Source organism: Rana temporaria, chromosome 7 (genome assembly GCF_905171775.1).
Source record: "Rana temporaria chromosome 7, aRanTem1.1, whole genome shotgun sequence".
NCBI lineage: Eukaryota > Metazoa > Chordata > Amphibia > Anura > Ranidae > Rana > Rana temporaria.
Genome location: NC_053495.1, coordinates 127,350,287 through 127,367,998, shown reverse-complemented (window position 1 = coordinate 127,367,998; position 17,712 = coordinate 127,350,287). Strand labels below are relative to the sequence as shown.

At 42.1% G+C, this 17,712-nt stretch overlaps 1 protein-coding gene across 1 annotated transcript in view; it reads right to left on the bottom strand.

Annotated features, from left to right (window-relative positions):
• TDRD5 (tudor domain containing 5) overlaps positions 1-17,712 on the bottom strand; it is a 336,334-nt gene that overhangs the window by 49,439 nt on the left and 269,183 nt on the right. The window lies entirely within an intron of this gene.

The following is a 17,712-nucleotide window of genomic DNA, read 5'->3' as shown; positions in this document are numbered from 1 at the left end:
TTCTTTGATGGCCAAATCGTTCAATTGTACTCTCAGACCAGAGCGCCTTCCTCCATACATTTTAGGAGTCTTCCACATGCCTTTTCGCAAACTCAAAAACGTGCCATTTTGTTTTTTGCTAAAAGTAATGGCTTTCTTTTGGGCCACTCTGCCATAAAGCCCAACTCTATGGAGTGTACTGCTTATTATCATCCTATGTACACATACTCCACTCTATTGTGGAACTCTGCAGCTCCTCCAGGGTTACCTTAGGTCTCTGTGCTGCCTCTCTCATTAATTCCCTCCTTGCCCGATCCATGAGTTTTGGTGTGTGGCCGTTTCTTGGCAGGTTTGCTGTTATGCCATGTTCTTTCCATTTGGTTATGGTAGATTTGATGGTTCTCCTAGGGATCATCAAAGATTCAGATTTTTTTTTTATAACCTAACCCTGACTTGTACTTCTCAACAACATTGTCCCTTACTTGTTTGGAGAGCTCCTTGGTCTTCATGGCAGTGTTTGGTTAGTGGTGCCCTCTTGCTTAGGTGTTGCAGCCTCTGGGGCCCTACAAAAAGGTGTGTATATGTAATGACAGATCATGTGACACTTAGATTGCACACAGGTGGACATCATTTCACCAATATGTGACTTCTGAAGGTAACTGGTTGCACCAGAGCTTTTAATGGGCTTCATAACAAAGGGGGTGAATACATAGGCACATGCAAATTAAACTAAAGGCTGTAATTTAACAAAATAGGTAAAAAGTCAGAGGGGGGGTGAATACTTTTGCAAGGCACTGTAGGTGTAACATGTTATGAAAGGTGAACTTATCCTTTAATGTGCTTCTTGTTCTGTCTAAGGCCCCTTTCACACTGGGGCGGGGGTAGAGTGTCACTTTAACGTCAATTTTGAGGCGCTTTTTGGCCGCTAGCGGGGCGCTTTTACCCCCACTAGCGGCCGAGAAAGGGTTAAAATCACCAAATTTTAGAGGCGCTTTGCCGGCGTTATAGCCGGGTGTCCATTGATTTCAATGGGCAGGAGCAGTATACTCACCGCTCCAAAGATTCTGCTAGCAGAACTTTTTTTACTGTCCTGCTAGCGCACCGCTCCAGTGTGAAAGTCCTCAGGGCTTTCACACTGGAGAGACAGCAGAGACTGTTTCAGGTCGCTTTGCAGGCACTATTTTTAGCGTTATAGCGCCTGCAAAGGGACCCAGTGTGAAAGGGGTCTAAGAGAAGAAGGTTCACATCCAAGATTTTACCCAATACATGGCCCGTCTATTGGCTGCTCAATGCGTTGGCCTGCACCTCCAAACAACAATACACTGGGCAATATCGCAGAAGAAACTACACTCTGAACTCTTCAAAACCATTCAACGGAACAATCACAACGCCTTAAACAAAGCTTTACTATGGACAGCTGACACAGTTGCTCCGAAACGCAGAGCTCTCATCTGGAAAAATAACTCGGGCTGGTTTAACGACACTTTCACTCTACTGAAACAAGAACGCAGAAGAGCTGAAGGAGCCTGGAGGAGAAACCCATCAAAAGGAAACCACACAAATTACAAAACCCTCACCAAAAATTACCGCAACGCGATCTTTAAAGCAAAAAAAGAAAATTTCTCAAACACCATCTCAAAAGCCCTAAACCACCCACGGGAACTTTTCAAACTAGTCGCCCAGACTATGAACCCCTCCTGCTTGGAGCCCCCTGCAAGTGAGACACAAGAATTCTGTAATGAACTATCTGACTTTTTTATTGACAAAATCGGAAAGATTCGGGCAACAATTCAACAGAAAAAAAACACAAACCCCATTCAGATAAAGCAAGAAGAAGCAACCAACACAAATAGTCCACGATCAACGAATTTTGCGCTGGTCCCAATTACCATCGACATCACAAAAAACCTCCGAGACAACACATCTCCGAATGACATCATTCCTACAAAACTCTTAAAAGAATGCACTGACATCTTGGCACCCACCATAACGCACATCATAAACCAATCGTTCAGGGAAGGGATGGTCCCGATCACCCTCAAGCAGGGCATAATTAAACCCCTCTTAAAGAAACCCAACCACAACCCCAAAGACCCTAACCATCGCAGACCGGTAACAAGCCTGAACACCATCTCCAAGATCATGGAGAAAGCAGTAGTACAACTACAGCCCCATCTGGACAACCACAAACTCCTAGATCCACTACAAATCGGGTTTTCGCCCAGGCCACGGGACAGAAACCGCTCTTCTGAAGATATGGGATGATGCCCTCGAAGCAGCAGATGACGGAGAATCCTGTCTCCTAGTGCTGCTGGACCTCAGTGCAGCCTTCGACACGGTAGACCACAACACATTGCTCACGCGACTCAAAAAAGTAGCCGGAGTCTCATGCCACGTACACACCATCACTTTATGTGATGAAAAAAAATGACGTTTTTAAAAACGTCACTTTAATTGACTGTGTGGGGGAAAACGTCGTTTTATGTCTTCTAAAAAACGACCAAAAAAAATTGAAGCATGCTCCAATTTTATGTGTCGTTTTTCAAAAGTGCACTTTTTACTTCACAGAAATTGACCGTGTGTAGCAAAAAACGTCGTTTTCTAAGACGTTTTTTCATCCACGCATGCCCAGAAGCTACTTATGAAGCAAGCTTCAATGGTAAAACGTGGTGGAACGTAACCTCACTTTGCAAGAACATTGTGAGAAAACAATGGTGTGTAGGCAACTTCGTCTTTGAAAATTGAAGTTTCAAAAACGTAATTTTTTACTTCACATAAAGTGTCGTTTTTTTTCATCACATAAAGTGATGGTGTGTATGCGGCATTAGACTTGGCCCTACCGTGGTTCGCATCTTTTCTAGAAAGTCGCACTCAGACCGTGAAACTTGGAGGCCTCACGTCAGAAACACGGACCATTACATGCGGAGTCCCGCAAGGATCACCCCTTTCACCTGCACTCTTCAACATCTACATCCGCCCGCTTCTCAAAATCATCAGCAAACAGGACCTGCGCTACCACTCCTATGCTGACGACACGCAGCTTTACTTTCGAATCACCAACAAAAAAGACCAATATCATGAACTAGGAAAATGCCTCACTCTGATCGATAATTGGATGACTGAAAGCTCCCTCAAACTCAACGGATCCAAAACAGAACTACTCATCCTTCACGCAAATCGGAAATCTAATTCTAGGACCACTTGGACACACCATTACGCCAAGCAACAAAGTCAAATGTCTTGGAGTCATCTTTGACTCAGACATGACTATGAATGCACAAATAGGATCAGTCGTCAGCGGTTCTCATCTTCTCCGCATGCTATGTAGACTCATCCCATTCATCCCGGAAGAGGACACAGCAGTAGTGGTTGGAACCATCATCAACTCACGACTCGACTACGCAAACTCCCTCTACTTAGGACTACCGAAATACCAGATTTCACGTCTACAAGTCATCCAGAACACGGCAGCCAGACTGGTAACAGGTAAAAAACCGTGGGAATCTATCTCTCCGATCTTGAGGTCCCTCCACTGGCTGCCCATACAGGACCTGGGTGACTTTAAAGACGCTCTGCCTCACCCACAAATGTACACAAGGAAACGCTCAATACTTAAGCGAGAAAATAAAACCTTACGTCACCAAGCACGTGCTCCGATCAACCAACCAAAACCTTCTCCAAATCCCTAAATCCTGCTACAAATCTAAGGGAGAACGTAGATTTGCAGTTCAAGGACCCAGGCTTTGGAATGCTCTACCCACGACCATCCGCTTGGAAGAAAACCATCCGGCTTTTAGGAAAAAACTAAAGACCCACCTCTTCTAATGGATCAGGACAACAAGTTCGCATTTGTTGCACTATACAAGTGACTCACTCACTCACTAGCAGAAAAACAGCCCCAAAGCATAATGGTTCCACCTCCCTGCTTGACTATGCAGATGGTGTTCTTAGGGTCATAGTGAGCATGTTTCTTCCTTCGAACATGGCGAGTCAAGTTAATGCCAAAGATAAATTTCGGTCTCATCTGACCACAGCACTTTCTCCCAATCCTTCTCAGAACCATTTAAATGTTCATTGGCAAAACTTCAGATAGGCATGTACTTGTGCCTTCTTGAGGGGGACATTGCGGGCTCTGCAGGATTTTAATCCATGGCTCCGTATTGGGTTACCAATGGTTTGTATGGTGACTGGTTTCAACTGCCTTGAGATCATTCACAAGCTCCTCCAGTGTAGTTCTGGACTGATGCCTCACTTTTCTCATGATCATCCTTACCCTACGAGGTAAAATTTGGCATGGAGCTCAAGACCAAGGGTGAATGGTTATTTTGTATTTCTTTAATTTACAGAAAATTTCTCCAACAGTCGTCTCCTCCTTGCTGATGGTCTTGTAGCCCATTTCAGACTTGTGCAGGTCTACAATCTTATCCCTGATGTCCTTTGACAGCTCTTCGGTCTTGCACAAGATGGTAAGGTTTGAATGGAAAAAAAATATTCTATGGACAGGTGTCTTTTATGCACAATGAGTTGTCGTTAGGAGCACCTTCCTAAACTGACAGGACTAATCTCTGTACCACATGAGCACATAGTTACATAGTAGGCGAGGTTGAAAAAAGACAAGTCCAACCTGTGTGTGTGCGCTTTTATGTCAGTATTACGTTGTATATAAACAAATATCTAACCGTGAACTGTAGTTCAAACAAAGATGAAAACGGCGCTAATGAGTAGATATGTCAACTCAGAGAGAAAACACTGGTGGACCCAGATGGCACAAGAGGTGATCAGAACCTGAGTGTAAGTGCACCAAAAACAGCTCAAGTAAAAGATACCTCAAAAATGGCTAGTAATACCCACAAGGGGTGCAAACCTGCCACGGCAAAGAGAAGTCTCTGCAACTGTACCAACAGTTCCTCCAGGTATTGTATGGGTGATACACGTCTCAGCGAGATAACATGAAAGAAAAATCAACAAGCAAATGATAGTGCAGTGATGTCTAAATATAGTCAAGTGAGAGCAGGTCAATCAGAAACCATAAGTATATGCCCGTACAATAAAACACTGAAAATGTAGCAAAGTAAACAGAAAGGGTTCACCGCTGATGTCAGACACCTCCTGGGGCCGCGCGTGCTCTGTGCAGTAGTTACTGTATCAGGTGCTGGGCTGCGATTGGAGATCGGTGGAGCGCAAGCTGCTTCCGTGTGTAGCGTCGTTGTAGCCACGCTCTGACGCGTTTCGTCACTTCCGACTTCAACAGAGGGCGTGGCTACACAACGCAGTCAATGTCCCTTTGTACTCTGGCAAACAGAGGCTATTGGTCGAAACCACCCGCTTGTCGGTCGTGATTGGCGCTTCTCAGACCGGGTGGGCGTGGTGCCTTCAGCCCTGTTGTGTGGAGTTTAGCAAAGGGGAAAATGAGACGGATTAGTAGGGGGCTACTGCTATTTTAATATGGACAAAAGCCAAAATGAAATAAGTAGTGTGACGCTTGTCCGCAGGGATAAAAGGGATCGTTTGTAAACGATCTCAGCAAGCGAAGAACTAAAACTTTATTTAAAGAAATAGTTATATTGAAAAAATATACTACAGGGGTGTGTTTTAAAAGAGAGTGCCAAACCCACCTATCACGGAATCAAATGGGCGTGTCAAACAGTGAACTAGATGTGTAGTGTTTATAGTGATAGTTCAAAACAAGCACTGACACTGCGGGGAGACCCCTTCTTATAACTTAAGACACAAATAGAAGGATAATTCCATTTTGATAGGTGGTGATTGCAGGTATGAACGAGACTAGTGCCGCTGTATCGAATAATAAATCGAAAAAAATATATATAATGCACAGCAACGCACAGCATGTGGTAAAGAAACACACATGCTAAGACATACTCGCCCAACTGTCATAATCCATTCATCAGGGAGATATAGATCGATAGGTGAATGGAAATGTTATGTATGGGCTAAAATGGTGATATAGGTAATATCAGTAATACAAATATTACAGATTAGTGGACATGATAATAAAAAGAGAACTACAAATTTAGCAACCCAGGGTGGTATGGCCCAAGTAGCACTTGGAATTCATTCTCTTTTGAGTAGTGTACCAAAAACTAAGGTTACATATGGAGTGCTCTGTATAAGTCCACAATCAAAAGACGGGGCATCAAAGGGAGACTTTATAGCGAAGCAAATGTGTCTGCCTAAAAAATGCCAAAAAATAGAACATTAAAATATTAAAATTTTAAAAAAATTTATATATATAAAATATATAGTATATATATATAAACGGTAATAAGGGACCCTTTAAAAACACTGATAATACCAGGGCTAAGAGCAAAACAATAAATATCAGCCCTGGTATTATCAGTGTTTTTAAAGGGTCCCTTATTACCGTTTATATATATACTATATATTTTATATATATACATTTTTTTAAAATTTTAATATTTTAATGTTCTATTTTTTGGCATTTTTTAGGCAGACACATTTGCTTCGCTATAAAGTCTCCCTTTGATGCCCCGTCTTTTGATTGTGGACTTATACAGAGCACTCCATATGTAACCTTAGTTTTTGGTACACTACTCAAAAGAGAATGAATTCCAAGTGCTACTTGGGCCATACCACCCTGGGTTGCTAAATTTGTAGTTCTCTTTTTATTATCATGTCCACTAATCTGTAATATTTGTATTACTGATATTACCTATATCACCATTTTAGCCCATACATAACATTTCCATTCACCTATCGATCTATATCTCCCTGATGAATGGATTATGACAGTTGGGCGAGTATGTCTTAGCATGTGTGTTTCTTTACCACATGCTGTGCGTTGCTGTGCATTATATATATTTTTTTCGATTTATTATTCGATACAGCGGCACTAGTCTCGTTCATACCTGCAATCACCACCTATCAAAATGGAATTATCCTTCTATTTGTGTCTTAAGTTATAAGAAGGGGTCTCCCCGCAGTGTCAGTGCTTGTTTTGAACTATCACTATAAACACTACACATCTAGTTCACTGTTTGACACGCCCATTTGATTCCGTGATAGGTGGGTTTGGCACTCTCTTTTAAAACACACCCCTGTAGTATATTTTTTCAATATAACTATTTCTTTAAATAAAGTTTTAGTTCTTCGCTTGCTGAGATCGTTTACAAACGATCCCTTTTATCCCTGCGGACAAGCGTCACACTACTTATTTCATTTTGGCTTTTGTCCATATTAAAATAGCAGTAGCCCCCTACTAATCCGTCTCATTTTCCCCTTTGCTAAACTCCACACAACAGGGCTGAAGGCACCACGCCCACCCGGTCTGAGAAGCGCCAATCACGACCGACAAGCGGGTGGTTTCGACCAATAGCCTCTGTTTGCCAGAGTACAAAGGGACATTGACTGCGTTGTGTAGCCACGCCCTCTGTTGAAGTCGGAAGTGACGAAACGCGTCAGAGCGTGGCTACAACGACGCTACACACGGAAGCAGCTTGCGCTCCACCGATCTCCAATCGCAGCCCAGCACCTGATACAGTAACTACTGCACAGAGCGCGCGCGGCCCCAGGAGGTGTCTGACATCAGCGGTGAACCCTTTCTGTTTACTTTGCTACATTTTCAGTGTTTTATTGTACGGACATATACTTATGGTTTCTGATTGACCTGCTCTCACTTGACTATATTTAGACATCACTGCACTATCATTTGCTTGTTGATTTTTCTTTCATGTTATCTCGCTGAGACGTGTATCACCCATACAATACCTGGAGGAACTGTTGGTACAGTTGCAGAGACTTCTCTTTGCCGTGGCAGGTTTGCACCCCTTGTGGGTATTACTAGCCATTTTTGAGGTATCTTTTACTTGAGCTGTTTTTGGTGCACTTACACTCAGGTTCTGATCACCTCTTGTGCCATCTGGGTCCACCAGTGTTTTCTCTCTGAGTTGACATATCTACTCATTAGCGCCGTTTTCATCTTTGTTTGAACTACAGTTCACGGTTAGAGATATTTGTTTTTACACTTTAAAACGTCTCACCCCCGTTTTATTAAAAATAGCCGCTTTATTATACCAAACACCATTTTCACCCATTTTGGTGTTTTTTTTCATTCTGTTATTGGTATATTCAGCTCCTATATCAAGTCACCTCCAATCACTTTGTGCATTCACTTGGCGCCGGCAGTGCATCTTTAGGCCTTCACTTGCACTCTTCACTCTCATTACGTTGTATATCCCTGTATGTTGTGGTTGTTCAAATGCTTATCTAATCGTTTTTTGAACTTATCGATGCTCCCCACTAAAACCACTGCCTGCAAAAGAGAATTTCACATACTTACCACTCTCACAGTAAAGAACCCTCTACGTCAAGGGTGTCAAACTGAATTTCATCATGGGCCGCATTAGCATTATGATTGCCCTCAAAATGGCCGGTTGTATCTGCAAGACTAGATGTCCAGCGCATCCCCTCCCCTTTACATTAGATGCCAAGAGCCACCCCACCATCAGAAGTTGAGTCCCCCACTCTTCCTTACATATCAATGCACCCCCTTTACTTATTCTGCTGCTGGGAAGAAGCTGGATGCATTGCTTGAAAGCAGAAAGTAAGGGTCTGGAGTAGGACCAGAGGAGGGCTGGAGCTCTCCTGCAGCTGCAGGAGAGGTGCGAGGGCCACATGAAATGGCCTGGAGGGCTGGATTCGGCCCACGGGCCTCGTGTTTGACACCTGTGCCCTACGCAGTTTAACCCGAGCGTACGCACATATCCTGGGAGGAGCTGGAAGGGACATTTCCCCCCCACCCCTCTTACCGGGCCTCCCGTCCCACCGGGAGATCCGACCCGCTACTTCCAGCGCCTAGAAACAGACTGGAATGAAGCCGTAAACGGCTTTGTTCCAGTCTCCTAAATGTAAACACAAATGTAAACACGGATGTGACTTCACAACGTCACTTTCGGTTTATTTGGCTGCCAATGGCGCCAGATTTAAAAAAAAAAAAAAAAAACAGTATTCAGAAAACTTTGAAGTGCAAAGTCTTTTATAACCCTGATCCCACCATAAAGAGTACCTGTCACCACCTATTACTGTCACAAGGGATGTTTCCATATCTGTGACAGCAATAAAAGTGATGAAAGTTATTTTATTTTTAAAACACAATTTAATAATATAAAAATAAATAAAATTAATAAGAATTATTTTCTATACGGATTTTAAAGGTAAATGTTTTTTCCACCTTAATGCATCCTATGCATTAAGGTGAAGTCCAGCAGCAGGGTGGTTTCCTCCTCCCTGGCTGTTTACAAGTCTTTGGTCAGGCTGAGATGCAGCTTCCCCCCAGCCCAGCTCTAGGACACCATGGACTTCACCTTGGCAGATGCCATCAACCTTGAGTGCAAAGCCAACAGGACCAACGAGAAGGCTGAGATGCAGCAGCGCAATGACATGACCCCCAGAGACTCAGAAAAGTCTGAGGATTCTAAAATAAAGGGGTACCATCAGCCTTAATGCTATTTTTCACTTATAGGTGAAGGGTGGTGAGCTGAATCATCTATTGGTTACTCTGAGGAGGGGGGTCCAGAGTTTAAATTGGGGTTCCTGAAATGGGAGGTTCATAGTTTAGATTAGAAGTTCCTCATAAGTGGGGTCCAGTGTATAGATCGGGGAATCATTGGGGGGTGGGTTTCCAGCATCCAGATCGGGGAGTCCTCAAAGGGAGGAATTATGTACTGGTTCCTTAGGGTGTGGGGGACTCATTAACTGGTTCCTTAGGAGGATTCAGAGCTCCGATGGGGGTTCCCTAGAAGGGAAAATATTATCCTGGTTGTTTAGGGGGGTTGAGATTAGGGGTTCCTCACCAGAAGATGGAATCATCTGTTTTTTTAAAGGGGGGTTCAAAACCGGGGTTTCTCAGAAGGTCCAGCACCAGGGAAGGGTGATACCATGTTTTACTGCACCAGGTGAAATCAATCCTAGTGATGCCTTTGCTTAAGTGTATGGATGGGAATCGACTACATCTAGCAGAGGGGGAAAGAGAAGGAGGCACACAGCTTACACTCCCAGTCCGATTCTTGGGGAACACTGGGCAGTGTACAGGCATGTGATCGGAGCACTGTCACTGTCCCAGAGGGATTATTGGGTGGTATGCGGTGGCACAGATCCAGTAGTCGTCAGAGTCCCTGGGGTGTAGAGCTGTGAGCACCAGACACCCCCTACACCAAGGCGAGTCCAACCTACACAGCTAAACTCTCTAAATGATGTGCCAAATCTGTGTATAGAGACTGCACGAACCCCCCCCCCCCCCCCACTGGATCCCTGTGTGATCCCCTCTCTCTACTTGTTTCCTGCGATCTCCCTCACTCTTGCGAAGGGGGTGAAGTTTAAACAAAAAAGGGTGGGATATATTTTGATGCAGGGGTTGTCACGGTTAATACATCACTGCTGAGGTAGACTCTAATGGCTCTGACTACATTGATGCAGTGACAAGTACTACGTATTCTTTGAGGTGGAAGACTGATGCCACCTTAGGAACAAATGATAGTCTTGGGTGTAAGGCCAACTTGTCCTTGTGAAGAATGATAAACAGCACAAGAGAGATGCGTCTGGAAGATGTAATCGTGACCAAGGTGGTCGCATTGTAGGAGAGATCACCTGAGGGGATATCCCTGGTGGGTTCAAAGGGTGGTTTCTGCAGGGCAGAGAGGAACAGCCTGAGGTCCCAAGTAAGCACAGGGTGCGGTAAGGAGGGCCTGATCTCAGATTAATTTGAATAAAGGTTTTGAAAAGGGAAAGCGAGGCCAGAGGTTTTTGAAAAAGAATGGACAGGGGCAAAGTGCTCAAGGCCATGTTCTGGTCAAGTCCTGTGTGTAGGAAAGACAGAATACAAGGCACAGAGCAATCTCTGGGATTGAAGTGTCCATGCTAGTACCAGGCAAAAAAGGGATTTTCTAGGTACGATTGTAGAACTTTCTGGAAGTGGCTTTTCTATCTTTTAGGAAAACAGACTCAGAGACCTTTCTGTTTCTAAAGACCTGGGCTTCAACTGCCATAACCAGTGACTGAAAAGTAGGATGAAATAGTGGGCCCTGATACAACAGTTCTGACCTGTTGGTAAGGGGGCCAAGAGGACAGTCTTAGTAGTCCGTGTATGTACCAGGTTCTTTCTGGGCCAGTATGGTACAGTGAGAAGCACCAGTCTCCTCCCTTGCCTTATTTTTCAGGGGTTGGTGCAGAATTTGCACTGGGAGGAAAGGCATAGATTATCCTGAACTGAGACCAGGGATTCATCAAAGCAACCACCAAAGCCAGTGCTAGAGGATTCTTGTCCCTGGACAAACAAAAGTAACTTTCTGTTGATTCTGGAGGCCAGAAAATCAACATCTGTAGTCCCCCATCTCTGACATCTCAGACTAAAGACAGGGGGCTGAAAGGCCCATTCCCCTTGGTCCAGGCAGTGCTGGTTGAAGTTATTCGCCTTTCAGCTGTCCACTCCTGGGATGTCGACATTAGAGAACACTGGATATGTTTTTTTCATCCATGAAATGATCAGGCTTGCTTCCTTTGAAATTGCTTGACTTTTGGAACCCCTTTGGTGAATGATGTAGGCCACAGCCATGGCATTGTCTGATTGCACTCTGATTGGGTGTCTCCACAGTCTTGGAGTCCAATGGTGCAGTGCCATTCTTTTTACTCCGGGGGTTTTTCTTTTTCAGCCATCCTTTTCTTTTTGAGCTCTAGGATGTTAATGGGAGCTTAGCTTTCTCCGGTACCATGTTCCCTGAACTGTAAGGGATTGGAACATTTCCCCCCAGCCTGAAAGAACGACATCTGTCACGGTCACCTTTTAGTAGGGGTATGGAAAATCGTTAAATCGATGCAGCCTTGCACGATTCAGCATCGATTTAGAGAACGGCTGCATCAATTGCTGTGTAATGTAAATGGAGGGGCTTTGTAATATAAATGGGCTGTGTAATGTAAATGGAGAGGGGAGGGGGGGGGCTGTATAATATAAATGAGCTGTGTAATGTAAAGTTATCGGTGTAATGTAAATGGAGGGCTTTATAATATAAAAGTGTGTGTAATGTAAATGAGGGGGGTTGTATAACAAATGGGCTGTGTAATGTAAACAGAGGGCTGTGTAATGTAAATAGGGGGCTGCATAACAAATGGGCTGTGTAATGTAAACAGAGGGCTGTGTAATGTAAATGGGGGGTGTAGTAGTATATGTTGTAATATATGGATATGTATATATATATATATATCTATATATATATATATATATATATATATATATATATATATATATATCTATATTGTATGAGTCTAACATATACAGGCCGGATTTCAAACCTGTGATTCAAAGAGACAGGAAGAGTCTTTCAGATCACATGCAATCTAATTACTTATTAGAGGGGGGCTTATTAGTATGCAAGGATGCATACTAATTAGTGACTGCGGCTGAAGTCACATCCTGTCTTTTAGAGTGGCAGGTAAATATTTCCTGTTTTTCAATTAAGAGACAGCCAATCAATTGCTCAGCTATTCAAAGGAAACAATATATAATGTTGGGAATTTCTGGTTATCAGTTAGAGAAGATACCCCCACGTATTCTCTGCATGAACATGTGAAGGCACAGATCTAGAAGGGATCAGAACATGTATTCTCTAAGATGAGACTTTGACACTACATTACTTTGTTGGACTCCTGTATCATCTGTGGAATTTGGACTTTGTTAGTGGAAGATCCATTAAATGCCTTCTCTGGATATATAATGAGATCACTACATTAGTGGAAGATCCATTAAATGCCTTCTCTGGATATATAATGAGATCACTACATTGGTGCCGTTCAAGTGACCAGAAGCGCATTTTCAGGACTTAGTAACAGAAGTCGGTGATAACAATCCTGTGAGTTGGACAGAAGTCTGATGGAGACCCAAGAGCTATGCGGTGACTCTAATGTCTGGTTGTGACATAAGAGAGTCTGATATACAAGACTATACAAGTTTGGAACCCCAGAATTTTTCTCTGGAGACTGGAAACTGAAGAAAGAAAAGACTGCCATGTACTAGAAGACCGGAACTGGCAAGGTGAAGCTTCAAATGCGGCGAGTAAAATATTTCCTTTATCTTAAATTATTAGTACTATAGTCAAAATGCTTACTCAGTGTGAAGCTAGTGTCAGTTCTGATAAAGTTAATAGATGGGTATTAAAATGTATTAGCCGTCATGGCGGTCCTTATGAAATTCCAGAAAAATGTAAGCAGACGTGGACTATGATGAAGGAATTTTTAGAAGAAAGTGCTTTTGATAGCAAAATTTCAGAAAGTAAAAGAAAAGGTTGTATTGTGCAGGGCTTGTTGTCTTGCTGTTTAAAAATGGAAAGTTCTTTGAATGATAAAGTTGAGGAAATTGCGCAGTTACAGAGTGCAGTGGATAATAGCCATAAGGTTTGCCAGAGGTTACAAAACCAATCAGAAACTGAAAAAGTAAATTTAAAATTGCATGCAGTTACCATTGGTGGAGCTTTGCTTGAGAAATCTAAACGTTGTGATGAATTATCAGAGGAAAATGAGAGATTAAAATTAAGAATTATGGAATTGGAGAAGAGATCTCAGGAATGCAGATGTGCATCAAATCTTGGATTCAGCAATCTGCAGCAAAATACAAACTTTCTATCAAATGAAACAGAACCTCATATTAAATCTGATAATTCATTGCCAGCCGCACCCACTGTGACCACCACGGTTTATAACAATAACAATACAGGTGAAGTTCAGGTTGTAATGAAGCATTTGAAACCAAAAGAACTGGATGCAATTCTTAAAGAAATAGGAATGGTTCCCTGCCATGATTTAAACAGATTTTTAAAATGGTTTTGTGACTTGCAGAATGTCATAGATTTGTACAATATAAACGCATCTGACTTCGAAAGAGTTTTGCAACATTCTATAGGGAATAGTCTTTGGCTGAGAATCAAACAGATCTGTCTTCAGCCTCTGAGGACAAGGGACATATTACTGGAGTTATGTGTTTTGTATGGTGTGCGTTCTGATGTTACGATTCATGGGAAGATTGAGCAGATGCAAGGTGAATCTCCCTATGAATTGTCGCACAGGATATATACGGTTATGGAATTTTTGGTTGGTAATAATCTTGCATTTGAACGTGGAGGCTTGATACATATCAGTATGTTTCTAGATGCTTTGCATGAAGATATCAAACAAAATATTTTATTAGTTACCCCGAATCCTCATGATTTAAAATACGTATTATTGAGAGCAGATCATTTATGGAGAAAGTCAAATGAGCAAGCTGTCAGAATTGATGTAGCCACATTGTTTAGGACAAACACTGAACAGAAAGATCAGAAGATAATATCTAATGATCACATCAAAAGGGGAAACTCTGGGTCAAACATGGGTGATATTAACATGAAAAACAGAGCTGACCAAAATAATAATAAGAAAAAGACCTGGATACCATTTCCTCAGTTAAAACAGAAATATGACCACCTGAAGATTGAGTATGATAAGATGAAAATAGAATATTACACACTATTAGAACAGTTGAATGGTACAGATCTGTTTTTGAATGAAAATTACACTTCTATAGCAGTGGGGGAGAATTAGCTTTAAAGTGTAAACATGTAAATAGTTCTTTGTTTAAGGTCCTGGCTAATGAGATTTTGTCTGAGAGTTTTTTGTCTTTCAGGTACGTTGCTGGAGATATGCATTTGCATGTGAAAAGCAGGAGTAATTGTTGACTAGTGGGGGAGAGACACTGAATGGACAATATCACTATACAAGAAATTATAAAGAATTCATGGACACTCTCTCAATTTTCATCAAGCAATGGACTTTTTTTTGAACATTCAAATTTTTTTTTTCTCTTCATTTTTTTATTTTATTTTCAATGGACTTACCCAACGCCCTATTTTTTTCATTTTCTCCCTTTCCCCGATATATTTTTCTTTTTTATTCATTGAACTTAAAGCGGTAGTTCACCCTCAGTGACACGATTTTACCATCGAGACAGGCATTGTAGCGCGAGCTACAGTATGCCTGTCCCGATTTTTTTAACCCCGTACTCACCGTGTACTCGTACATTATAGATTTCGGCTCCCGCGGGGAATGGGTGTGCCTATGGAGAGGGAGGATGATTGACGGCCGGCCCTGGCACGTCACTCTCCCCGAAGACAGCCGGAGTAGGTCTCGGCTCTTCACGGCGCCTGCGCACAGGCTATGCGCAGGCGCCGTGAAGAGCCAAGCCTATTTCGGCTATTTCCGGAGAAGCGTGACGCGCCAGAGCCGGCCGTCAATCATCCTCCGTCTCCATAGGCACGCCCATTCCCCGAGGGGAGTCGGTATCTTCGATGTACGAGTACACGGTGAGTACGGGGATAAAAAAAATCGGGACAGGCATACTGTAGCTCACGCTACAATGCCTGATTTTATGGTAGAAGAAAAAAAAAAATTGTTTTGGGGTTTATAGGGTGAACCCCCGCTTTAATCTTAAAACCAGAGCAAAGCATTTAAATCTAGAATAATTTTATAACATCTGTACATATGAAATAATGCATATTGATATCAATATATTTACATCTGAGGTGATGTTGCACAATTGGCTGGGCATACATTATAGTAGGTTGGGTGGTTTTCCTAAATTTATAAGAGGGATGAGTGAAATTCGTCACTCTAATCATGATTTGAAACATTGTTGAATCAGTTATTTATAATATGCTGAAGGCTGTGACACATATGGATGAAAGAGACCTTTCTACCTTTCATAAAAAAATACTGGCAAGAATTTCCACTGCTGATTTGTCTGCACAGAAGATCTGATAAACACTGATGTCAAGCTGATAATATCTATACCGTCGCATGGGGGAATATATATATATGTGTTGGTAGACCATTCTGGTGGAATTATGGACTGAATGATACAAAGAACAGCTCTATTAAAGGCAACGAGGGGTCGGCCTACAGCACATTACGAAAGCAAATTGTTGCTGGCAATCAACAAATTCAGAATATTGAAGGTTTGAATGATTCAAGGTGTCAAGTGCAAGGAATTAGTTTGCAGCACAGAATTTTTCCAAACCTTTTTGACCTTGAAGGGGACTGCTGATACATTAATGGTTCTTCTTACTACAAAGATGGAAGATGGAAGAATTTCAGGAATTGCTGGTGGTTGTGTAAAAGCATCTTTAAAAATGAAAACTTTGAGCCTGGAGATGAGAGAATCCTGGACTTATGTGGATTGGACCTCCCAAAACATACCAAGCTTTACTTTCAGTAAGATGGTGAGAGATGTGATGAAGTCTGAATGGACGGTGACATCAGCTCGTTTTTGCACAATATTCAAGATCGTGGTGTGATTTACAAAACAAGGAGCAATCTTTGAAATAAGGCCTAACAGCTATACTGGCCACGAATGTTTACTGAATCCTTTTCCAGTCATGGTCTAAAGTTATATTATCTAATAACTGTTTCATGGGGATATTTTAGAGGTTGGTGAAGAGAGATGCAACCAGTCTCAACTTAATATTTCATATGAGCCATTGTAAAGCATCCAGTACCTCAAACCATAATGCTTGATTTATGGATCGATCAGTTCTAGTAGTTAGAACCGATCCAAGTGGGGGAATATGTAGTAGTAATATATATATATATCTATATCTATATTGTATGAGTCTAACATATACAGGCCGGATTTCAAACCTGTGATTCAAAGAGACAGGAAGAGTCTCTTTCAGATCACATGCAATCAAATTACTTATTAGAGGGGGGCTTATTAGTATGCATACTAATTAGTGACTTCGGCTGAAGTCACATCCTGTCTTTTAGAGTGGCAGGCAAATATTTCCTGTTTTTCAATTAAGAGACAGCCAATCAATTGCTCAGCTATTCAAAGGAAACAATATATAATGTTGGGAATTTCTGGTTATCAGTTAGAGAAGATACCCCCACGTATTCTCTGCATGAACATGTGAAGGCACAGATCTAGAAGGGATCAGAACATGTATTCTCTAAGATGAGACTTTGACACTACATTACTTTGTTGGACTCTTGTATCATCTGTGGAATTTGGACTTTGTATGTTATTGAAAGTTCATTAAATTTTGTGTTCTCTGGAGAGCCTGGTGTGTCGCTGCGAAACAACGTAATTTATGATCATCACACTAACATCTAAGATATTAATTATCTGACCGGACTACTGGGCACTATACATACACATCTAGATCACTACAGGGGGCTGTATAACAAATGGGTTGTGTAATGTAAATGGGGATGGGGCTGTGTAATGTAAATGGACTGTGTAATAAAAAAAAATTATGAAAACCACAAGCAGTAATTGTGATGCATCATGAATCGTTGACATGATCATCGTAATCAAATCGAATAGTGGGACCAGTAAATATATGCACCTCTACCTTTTAATGATAGGTAGAAATGATTTTCCCATTGTCGAGGCTGGGTTGGAAATCCAGCAAGCTGGGGAATTTCCTAATTGGCTGGAAAATAAAATGGGTAGGTCAAAAGGAGCATGCTTGTTCCATGCCAACGTGTTGGAAAGGTCTCAAATGAAAATTGGGCAAATGAGAAAGCCTTGAAGGAGGCCACCATGAGACACAGAACTCTCAAGGAGAATTTCACAGAGGAGTGTCTCTTTGATCTCAAGTCCTGAGTGTGAGTTTTGAGAGGGATCAGTTTGTTCTCTGAGAAAAATACTTTTGCTTGGGCTGTGTCTAGAAACAGGCC